This window comes from Rhinolophus hipposideros (assembly GCF_964194185.1).
Source record: "Rhinolophus hipposideros genome assembly, chromosome: 6".
NCBI lineage: Eukaryota > Metazoa > Chordata > Mammalia > Chiroptera > Rhinolophidae > Rhinolophus > Rhinolophus hipposideros.
The window spans coordinates 55,454,611-55,464,564 of NC_138052.1; the positions used below are offsets into that span (position 1 = coordinate 55,454,611).

At 35.0% G+C, this 9,954-nt stretch overlaps 1 pseudogene across 1 annotated transcript; it reads left to right on the plus strand.

Annotated features, from left to right (window-relative positions):
• The first annotated feature begins 7,738 nt into the window (after nt 1-7,738).
• Nucleotides 7,739-9,650, plus strand: LOC308498927 (heat shock cognate 71 kDa protein-like; annotated as a pseudogene). The gene has a single exon. The product of its transcript is annotated as a heat shock cognate 71 kDa protein-like (transcript).
• Nucleotides 9,651-9,954: the final 304 nt, after the last annotated feature.

Sequence of the window (9,954 nt, forward strand, 5' to 3'; positions counted from 1 at the left end):
TCTAAGATTTCTCTGTCATGTCCTAACTTCTCATTCTTGCTTCGCATTAGGTCTATATCGCTTTGTTTCAATTATTGGAGCTCTGTATTGTCATAAAATACGCTAGGACAAGCCCCTTCCTCCTTGTTCTAATTTTTCAGAGTTGTTCTAGACCATGACCCCTCATATAGATTTCAGATTCAGTTAGTCTTGTTCCATGTAAAATGCTATTAAGAATTTTCTTTGAATTGCATTACATTTATGGACTGATAAAGGGGAAATCGACATATTCTAGTTTTCAGTCTTTCCATTCATTACCATGGCAAATTTTCATATGGATTAATATTATGCCTTTCATTTTTTCATGCAGCTCTTCTACATCTTTCGTGAATTTTATTTCTGTGTGTGTGTATTTTTTGAGTAGTATCTGTTTTCTGCAAGAATTTATATGTGGTGATTGCTGATGCACAGAATTATTTCTGCGCGCTGATTTTTTTTATTCAGGAATCATTTTATACTCTCTTTTTAGATTGATCATTTGTCTGCATATTTTCTTAGACTTGATGTATAGTCTGTCACCTACAAATGAGAATCACTTTTCCTCTTCCTTCCCTCTCATTAGGCTATTTCTTTAAATTTTCTGGTCCTTCTGCATCAGCCCAATTCTTCAGTAAAATATTGACTAATAGAACTGAACTGACTTGACTCAAAATGCTTCTAAATGTTTGCCACTAAATATGTGTAGAGAATTTTGGTAGTTATCCTTTATCAAGTTAAGATAGTTCTCATCTGTTCATAGCTTGCCAAGAGTTTATATATAATAACTTAAATTTTATTAATTTCATTTTGGAAACTATTAAGATGTTCTCTTTAACCCTTTAGTCTGCTAATATGGTGTACTGCTCTAATGGTATTGCTGATGTTAGTCTGTCCTTATGCCTAATATAAACCCTCTGGATCATCATGCATTTTTTTTTAATACTTGTGGATTTGCTGTGGTAATAATTTAAGATTTTCACACCACTGTCCGTACGCATATTACATGGCCTTCTTATTGGTCTTCCCACTCTTCTGTGTCTTTCTTCTAGTGCAGGGGTGTCAAAACTGCGGCCTGCGGGCCAACCGCGGCCCGCAATCCATTGTTAATTGGCCCGCAGCAAATTCCAAAAATGTATTTAGTTTACTTAAATAAAAATGTATTTAGTTTACTTGTTTAGTTTACTTAAATAATACGTACTTCACCTTGAGTGAGTGGCCTGGCTGTTTGTGTATTTTACCGCATATGGTCCTTGGTAAAAAACGTTGAAAATAGTTTGGACACCCCTCTTCTAGTGTATATTTCATACACCTGCTATTAATCCTCCCAAATGGGAGCATGTCACTGAAACTGAAAACCAAAATTCTTCACAGAGCTCACAAAACCCTATATAAACCATTCCCACAAAATCCCTGACTGCATCACCTGTCCTGTTTCCCTTGTTGACCACTCTTTTTGCTATTTCTTGAACCAACCATGTACATTCTTAGCTCAGAGCATTTGTCCTCACTGTTCCCTCTGCCTGGAATGCATTCCCCTAGATATCTGCGTAGTCACACCCTGATTTTTTTTTTTTTTAGGCTTGCTCAAATGTCAGTGCATGAGTGAAGACTTCCTTGATGACTGCATATAAAATAGTGCCCTCCCTCTATTCATAGCCTCTCAACTTTATTTTTCTTCATAGAATTTGTTATCACATGGCATATTTTATTTATATTTATGTGTTTATTTGTGGTTGATCCTCAGACAACTGAAATGTGAGTTCTGTGAGGGCAAGGATTTTATTTGTTTTGTTTTGTTTTTAATTTTCATAGCTTGTATCCCCATCAGTGAACATGCCTGGACCATGAAAGGTACTCAAGAAAATTGGAGATAGCATTATGTTAGGTACCTGCCTGTGGAACCTGTGTGAAGAAAGTGTTCATTCACTAATTCAATAAATATGTGTCTAGATCTGCCACACATTCCATGTCCACACCCAGGGTTCTGGTTTCCGAGAGTGACTCTGTGTCCCCTCTCATGAGAAGGCCAGCTGCTTACTCACTTGTCCACGTAATCTTTCAGAGCACCATTTTCATTCAAGCAATCCTTTCCTAAATCCTGGCATTGGCTAGGATTTCAACTCGAGCTCTCTGACTACAAGGACTCTTCAAACTGGACTCACTTTCCATTCTGGTGTGAGACCAACAATGCTCCCTTATCTCCAGCCACTCGCCCCACCCTGCAACACCAGCATATGATTTCGTTTGGTTTGGTTTTGAAGCCAATGAGCATTTTACTTCAGCTCCTGCTCACTCTGATTTTGAAGTTCTTCTTTATTTCTGGCATGTGGGGATTTCTCTTTTAGATTAATGACTGGCTATTTATTCAAAACATTGGTTAGCTTTTAGCCATCAAGTCCATTTGCTAGTGATAAGAGACACTTACTGCCTTCTGCATTGGCTAAACTCTGGTCATGGGAGCTGAAATGTTCTTAAGTATATGAGAAACTGTGCTTATAACTCTGGATACGATGGATGATGAATAATTGTGTTGATTCATTTCTGTGGCAATGTGCCATTAGGACTCTGGTGAAAAATAAAAATCCTACTTCTTTCTATATTGATTTTTCACCTCATTGTTCTTAAAAATATGCTTTTAAAGGCCCCATTTCTAAATCTTCCATTACCATTTCATGACTGTTTTTGTGAATTGTTGGTATTTCATAGTGCTGTGAGTATAAATTATTATTCCAAAGATCCTAAGTCATATTCAGAGTATCATGCTGGAGTCTTAGGCATAGGTTATTTTACTTCATCTCAAGGTGCCAATAAAATATGCTTGAAAAAGCTCTCACTAAAGATAACTTAGTGTAGAATCTCTTAATATGAGCAACGATAAAAATACTCATAGAAGGTTAAATGCACAGGAGAGCCCCAGATCAGAGAATGAATACATTTATAATTGAATGGTTTTTACAAAACTCAATAGAAATTGAACAGAAGAATTGTCTTTCTGCCTTTGCCCTGCCAGTTCTGCAATGCCACTGTGAGAAATACTTTCCTGAGGAGCCTAGATCTCCTCATTTCATTAAACAGTTGGCTGAATATATTCAACATTTATTAGATAATTTAGCCATATTTCTTTGAAAGGGAATGCACTGCCAGAGTTTTATTTTTTTTCTTTTCTCTTTTTTCTTTTATTTTTTAGTTTCAGTGGATTTTTTCAGTGCCTTTATACCAAGAATACTAATGAGGGGGAAATGTTCAGGCATTTTTCTCCAAACATCACATACTAATAACTTTGGAAACAATGCTGAAACTAGCACGTTTAGATTTAACAATCACTCACATGGCTTATGTCTACATAATGCCAAAATAATAGGTTAACTGAACATATTCTTCCCCAAACTGAATCACATTAATGAATAAGCCAGTTAAAATGATTTTTGTCATCTTGTATGGGCAAAAGAATTAACTAAACTGACTTGGTTTAACTGAAGATCTAAAGATTCTTTACATTGTTTTTTACCTTCCATATGAAAGCCACTGTATAGTATTCTTGGAGTTTCAGGAAAGAAAAATCATTATTGATGTACTTATCATTTCTTCATAATACATAATAGTCATTCAGAACAAAAAGAATACCTTTGGTCACACTCTGTTCAGGCTTAGTAAGAAGTAGAATCAAATACCAGATAAGAGGCTCCAATACCAGAGCCAGGCTGCCTGGGTTCAATCCACTAGTTATGTGACATTGAGGAACTACTTTATCTGCAAATTTTCATTTTGATTATAATAATATAAGGTTGTTATAGGATGAAGTAATGATAATTATATATAAAATGCTTGATACAGGGTCTGACATATAAAGTACATTGTAACTGTGAACTCTCTCCTTCTCTCTTATTCACACATTATAGTCATAAAAAGTATGTTTCCCATAACAGTGCTACATATATACATAATTATAGGAACGAGATCACGTTTACCTTTACTCACAGTTCCTTAAGAATAGATATGTTTAGAATTAAGTTATTTAATCTGAGAAAAGACCAGGTTGGACCCATGCTTGTTCAGTATTGCTTTTTCTAGATCAAAGTATCAATAAGTCAATCCTTATAGTAGCTATCAATTTGTGTACATTATATTTTTAAGGTGGTAAGCAGCAGATTAAAAAACTCCAGAAATCATATATTTCAGTTATCCTCCAACCACTCCTTTTCACCAAAAAAATCAATAAAACAAACAAACAAAATCTTGATAAAATAAGAAAAATAAATAAATCTTGAACAGAAAATTTTCCTATTAATTTTAAAAGCTTCAATCTCAACTTTCCTCTCCATCCAAATAAACAAGTTTGGAATCAACATTCCTAAAAACTAAAAATGAGATTATTACTGTTAAGTGGAATTAATTACATTAAATACTAGCAACACTTGAGAACATAAGCCTTCTTTACTAGTGTAGAATGCATGACACCTACATTTTTTTTCTTCTTATAACATGAATAAAAATTACATTAGCTAGTGATGGAATGATTTAGTTTAGTGTCCCCCTATTTAAATATACCACTCTTGGATAACAAGTAGTATAAATAGGTTAAAAATTCTCCAACATAAAATATGCTAAACATTTCACCTCTATTTTTTTCAAGAAAACATAAAAATATTAGTTTTCTTACTTGAGATAGATACAGTTATAGAACTAAAATGCAATCCGAATATACACTTATTCATTTAAACTTGTTACTCCTGATCAAGTCTATATTACATAGAGCATATGGATAGAGTCAACTGAAAAGTAATCCAACTAAGATATAAATCCTCAAAATAGATTTTCTAGAGTTTGTTTTATACCACTGAAAAAATTTATCTGCATGAAAATATGTATATTAAATCCAACTCTGAAAGCAAATAGTTTTTTTTCTTACCCATTTAGAAAAGGGTAGATTTTCTTTTTTCTTCTTCCAGTGCAGGATATCTTTCATTTGCCCCTATAGATATCCTTTCCACTCTTCTTCACCTGCTCACTACTCTGGGAGAATTCTTGTGGACTATAATGGGCTTCTTTACCCACTGACTTCCTGCTGGGTTTGGTTAATGAAGAATACTGGCATCCCAAGACCATAACTGATACCTAAAAATCTTGTGAGATTTACTCAAAACATATGCTTAATTTTGCTCTAGAAAACGATTTACACTAAGCAGAATACTTGAGTCTTGTTTGTTGTTACTGCCTCCTGTTATTTCATGTTGCCACCTTTCTTCCCCTTAGTTCTCCCAAGATATTTAATGCCTAGCCCCTCTACTGCCCTGCACCTTCTCCTGGCAACCATCCACTAGTACGTCACATCTAGACAAGACACATCTTGTCTTCTGTTTCTTCAACATCAACATTATCTCTCTTAGTTCCATTTCCTTAGATGCCTGGGAATTATGTTAACATTATGGTTGGTTAGAATATTTTCAGGTTGGCAGATCTTTTTTGGAAGCAATGCCTTAATTTAAGGAATTATAGTAGATTTCTGAAAAAAAAAATGGTGGTGGGGCAGGATTTGCACTGCTTTGAAATTATTTCCTAGAGGTGACAGTTTACTCAGCTGGAAAATGGAGTAAGATATGTCATATTTAGTAGATATCTGTTCTTAACAAAAGTTTGAGGATAATAAAAGTGAATGCAAAAATGGTATTAAATGCGTTCTAATGGGAGATTAAAAAGGATTTTTGTCTTTGCAAATAAATTAAGACACATATTGTCTAACAACACCATTCTGTTAATAACTGTTGAAAACACATTATCTGTAATGTATGAGGAACAAATTTAATATTCATTATGTTCATAATTTTAAAAGGTTGAAAAGGATTTGATTTAAAAATACAGAACTTACAGCTTATTTATATGTAACTGAATTCTGTTGGTCGTCATTTTGTGGAGATAATTTTTGTTCCACTAGACAATCAATTTTAAAAATATTCAATGTTATTTTTCTCATGTTTAAAGATATTCCAAAAATGTGCTTTAGTAACATTGTCTCCTCACAAGGAGTAGAAAATCACAAGCTATTTAAGTCACACTGAAGGTAAAGTACTACCTCTACATAAAGTTGCTTTCAGTTTTTCATGATCAGAATTATAAAATGATGGAGCTTCTATATTGGCTTAACAGATGAACTACGTTTAAGTTTTAAGTCATTGTGCTTCAATTCCCAGCTCTATTTATTAAGATCGATATTTAAGTGATGGTGAGCAATAAGAGTCCAGACTGAGTGATGAGAAATGGTTTTGATAAAATGTCACAAATCCTATTATTGGTCCAAAAAAATCTATATTCTTTAATAATTAAGTATATATAGTAGTTATGTAATGCCAAGATTTTGGAAATTGTTGTGAAAAAGTAAAAATATTGTATTAGTGAAGATGAGTTTTAAAGAATTGATAATCATGATATTGTATTGCTGTCAAACATTTTCTTACCAAGCTTCAAATTATACTAAAATCTATAGAAACAATATGTATGTCTTGGTAAGTGGGAGTAAATCATGCTTACAATGAAAACACAGTACAGAGAAAGAAACAATTTCTGGACTCACATTATAAGGCAATCATAACTCTCATATAAAAACCTGACAAAAACATTAAAAAAAAAATTTGCACATCAATACTCTTCCTGAGTATGAACATAAAAACGCTCAATAAAATATTAGCAAATTGAATTTAGTAACGTATATGAAAGATAATATCTTATAATCAACTGAAATTTACCTTAGAAATGTAACATCAGTCCAAAATTGAAAAATCAGTTAATGTAATTCACCATAATAACAGAATAAAGGAGAAAAACCATAAAATAATTTCCAAATATAGAGAGTAATCATTTGATAAATTCAACACTCATTCATGATAACAGCAACAACAACAACAAAAAACTCTCAGCAAACAAGTAATAGAAGGAAACACCCTCAACCTTATAAAAGACATCAACAATAATCCTAGATAACATTATATTTCATGATGAAAGTTGAATGTCTTTTTTTCACAGCTTCAGGGACAAGGCAAAGATGTGTATCCTACCATTTCTATTTGACTTTATGCTGGATATCCTAGACAATATAATAAGGCATTAAAAAGAAATAAAAGGTCCACAGATTGGAAAGGAAAAAGCAAAACTTTCTCCATTTGCAGGTGAAGTGACGTTAAGGAATCTACAAGAAAACTACCACACTCAATAAGAAAGTTTATCAAAGTTGTAAGATAAAGGCCAATATTCAAAATCTGTTGTATTTTTATATTAGCAAAAACAATTGGAAATTAGATTTCTACAGTACAATTTCCAATATTATATCAAAACTTAAGATGCATAAATATCAATTTAATGAAAGATGTACAAGAACGCTCCACTGAAAATTAAAACATATTGCTGAGACATAGTAAAGAAAATGTACATAAATGGAGAGTTATATCATGCTTATGGATAAATAATCTTAAGTGTATTCTCCTAAAATTGACTTATAGATTCAATGCAATCCCAGTAAAAACCCAAAACGAATTTTGGAGAAATTGACAGGCTATTCTAAAATTTATATGAAAATGCAAAGGACATAGAATTACTAAAACAATTTTGAAAAATAACCAAGTTGGAGAGCTTACACTACCTCGTTTTAAGACACATAAATGGGCCCCATTGAACGCAGGGGCAGCTGTCTGGGTCTCTCTTCATTGCAAGCCATGCATACACTAAAGCAGCCATGACTAAGGGATATGCAGTTGGCATTGATCTCAGCACCACCTACTCTTGGGTGAGTGTCTTCCAGCATGTGAAAGTGGAAATAATTGCCAATGATCAGGGAAACCAAACCACATCAAGTTATGTTGCCTTTGCTGATACCGAACGACTGATCAGTGATGTCCCAAAGAATCAAGTTGCAATGAACCCCACCAACACTGTTTTTTATGCCAAATGCCTGATTAGATGTAGATTTGATGATGCTGTTGTCCAATCTAATACGAAGGATTGGCCCTTCATGGTGGTGAGTGACGCTGGCAGGCCCACGGCCCACGTATAATAGATTACAAGGGAGAGACAAAAAGTTTCTACCCAAAGGAAGTGTCCTGTATGGTTTTGACAAAGATGAAGGAAATTGTAAAAGCCTACCTCAGGAATACTGTTGCCACTGCTGTCGTCACAGTACCTGCTTATTTCAATGACTCTCAACGTCAGGCTACCAAAGATGCTGGAACTATTGTGGTCTCCATGTTCTTAGAATCATCAATGAGCCAACTGCTGCTGCCATTGCTTTCGGCTTAGACAAAAATGGTTGGAGTTGAAACAAATGTGCTGATCTTTGACGGGAGGTGACACTTTTGATTTGTCAATTCTCACAATCGAACATGGAATCTTTGAGGCCAAATCTACAGCTGGGAACACCCACTAGGTGAAGAAGACTTTGACAACCAAATAGTCAGCCATTTTATTGCAGAGTTCAAGCACAAACATAAGAAAGACATCAGTGAGAATCAGAGAGCTGGCCATCACCTCCATACTGCTTGTGAATGTCTAAGCGTGCTCTCTCTTCCAGCACCCAGGCCAGTATTGAAATTAATTCTCTCTATGAAGGAATCAACTTCCATACTTCTATCATCAAGGACTGATTTGAAGAACTGAATACTGACGTTTTCTGTGACACCCTGGACCCTGTAGAGAAAGCCCGTGTCCTGGATGCCAAGCTCAACAAGTCCCAGATCCATGGTAACCTCGTGGATGGTTCTACCTATATCCTCAAGATTCAGAAACTCCTACAGGACTTCTTCAATGGAAAATGAGTTGAATAAGAGCATCAACCCTGATGAGGCTGCTGCTTATGGTACAGCTCTCCAGGCAGCCATCCTATCTGGAGACAAATAGGAAAATGTCCAAGACTTGCTCCTGTTGGATGTCACTCCTCTTTCCCTTGACATTGAAACTGCTGGTGGAGTCATGACTGACATCATCAAGTGAAATAGTACCATTCCTATCAAGCAGTCAGACTTTTACTACCTACTCTGACAATCAGCCTGGTGTGCTCATTCAGGTTTATGAAAGTGAGCGGGCCATGACTGAGGATAACAACTTGTTTGGCAAGTTTGAACTCACAGGCACACCTCCTGCATGCCATGGTGTTCCTCTGATTGAAGTCACTTTTGATATTGATGCCAGTGACATCCTCAGTGTCTCTGCTGTGGATAAGAGTACAGAAAAAGAGAACAAGATTACCATCACTAACATCAAGAATTATCTGAGCAAGGAAGACATTGAATGCATGGTTCAGAAAGCTGAGAAGTACAAAGCTGAAGATGAGAAGCAGAGGGACAAGTTGTCTTCCAAGAATTCGCTTGAATCCTATGCATTCAACATGAAAGCAACTGTTGAAGATAAAAAAATCCAAGGCAAGATCGATGATGATAACAGAAGATTCTTGAAAAGTGCAATGAAATCATTAACTGGCTTGTTAAGAACCAGACTACAGAGGAGGAAGAATTTTAACATCAGCAGAAAGAGCTGGAAAAAGTCTGCAACCCCTTTATTACCAAGCTGTACCAGAGTTCAGGAGGCATGCCAGGAGGGATGCTGGGGGCTTCCCTGGTGGTGGAGCCCCTCCTTCTGGTGGTGCCTCTTAAAAGAGGTTGATTAAGCCATCCGTGAGTATAGATTTATTTAGCATTGTTCCACACAAAATATGGAAGGACCCAAATTTGTAGCAAATTCCATGGCAGTTTTAAAGTTGAGCTGCTGTACAGTAAATAACTGGACTTCTTCTTATTGAATATGAAATACATGCACGGGGAAAAGAAATAACAATGTACTTTATCACCACAGTATTATAATATGGAAAATGTGATATCTTAAATAAAACTGTATTTAAAATTGGCAAAAAAAAGACTTAACATAAAGTTTCACTGATAGAGTGTGATATTGATAGAA